Raw genomic sequence first — 1,438 nt, 5'->3', positions numbered from 1 at the left:
TTTTAGTAGAGACGGGGTTTCACCATGTTGACCAGGATGGTCTCGATCTCTTGACCTCGTGATCCACCCGCCTCGGCCTCCCAAAGTGCTGGGATTACAGGCGTGAGCCACCGCGCCTGGCCCATCAACCTCTGTTAAGGCTGATATTCAAAAAATGAGCAAACATTCAAATAAGAAAATGAAAAAGATGAAATAAGAAACATGAAGTTAAAATAATGAAAAATATTATAAAGGACTATTTGTAAGAAAAGTTGATAACCTAAGTTCAAATTAACATTTGAATAAACCTAATAAACTGAAATCATATATAGAGAAACTCCTTCTGGGAAAAAAAAGTATCAAGGCCAGATGGATTTATAACTAAGTCTTAACATTTATGAATGGATTTGATAGATTATTTGATAAGGGATAAACAGCGTAAGAATAAACAGCCCAGGCTATGGAAGGTCGCTCACGCCTGTAATCCCATCACTTTGGGAGGCCGAGGTGGATGGATCACCTGAGGATGGCAGTTCAAGACCAGCCTGACCAACATGGAGAAACTCCATGTCTACTAAAAATACAAAATTAGCCAGTCATGGTGGCACATGCCTGTAATCCCAACTACTCGGGAGCCTGAGGCAGGAGAATCGCTTGAACCCGGGAGGCAGAGGTTGCAGCGAGCCGAGATCATGCTGAGATCACACCACTGCATTCCAGCCTAGGCATCAAGAGTGAGACTCCGTCTCAAAAAATATATATATAAGAAGAAAAAACAGTTCATTGAAAGTGTCCAGATGAGTGACGAGTATACAGGGATGTGCTCTAATTCGCCAGTAGTCCGTAATAATGCAAACTAACACATTTCAAGAACAAGCATTTGCAAGGATGTAGAAGAGGTGCTGCTGGAGAGAATGTAAACAGTTGGAGCCATTCTAGAGAGCAATCTAGTTTTCCTGGTAAAATTAACGGTACAAAAACTCTTTATCCCACTAGCCAACTGCTGGGCAAATAGTCTAATCTAGTTCAGGTCCACAAGAATACATCCCAGAGTATTCTTTGTGGCAGCCAGGAGTTGTACCCATCACTGCAGGAACAGATAAGTAGAACGGAGTAAATATGCAGGATGAATTACTACACAAATGTTAGAAGTGATGAACAGCATTAGAGCACTGTGCACAGAGAAATGTGAAAAATCTAAAAATCAATTCTCACTAGAAAAAAAAAAACGAATTTGTAGTGTCAGTTTTAAACATACATATGACCTATCTGGTAGGGAATACACATTCATTTAAGAATGCATATCAAACATACCTGTATGTGCCTATGAAGAAGGATAGGAATGGGACGTATAGAGGGGAACAAACCAAGGAATTAGTGTCACAGGAAATTGCTTTGATAATGTACTACGAATTGAAGTATGAAAAAAATCAATGGAAAATGAAAAAAAAGAAAAAAA

The sequence above is a fragment of the Cebus imitator genome, unplaced genomic scaffold, assembly GCF_001604975.1.
Source record: "Cebus imitator isolate Cc_AM_T3 unplaced genomic scaffold, Cebus_imitator-1.0 Scaffold356, whole genome shotgun sequence".
Taxonomy (NCBI): Eukaryota; Metazoa; Chordata; class Mammalia; order Primates; family Cebidae; genus Cebus; species Cebus imitator.
The sequence above is the reverse complement of the archived record's forward strand: the minus strand, read 5'-3'. Positions refer to the sequence as shown.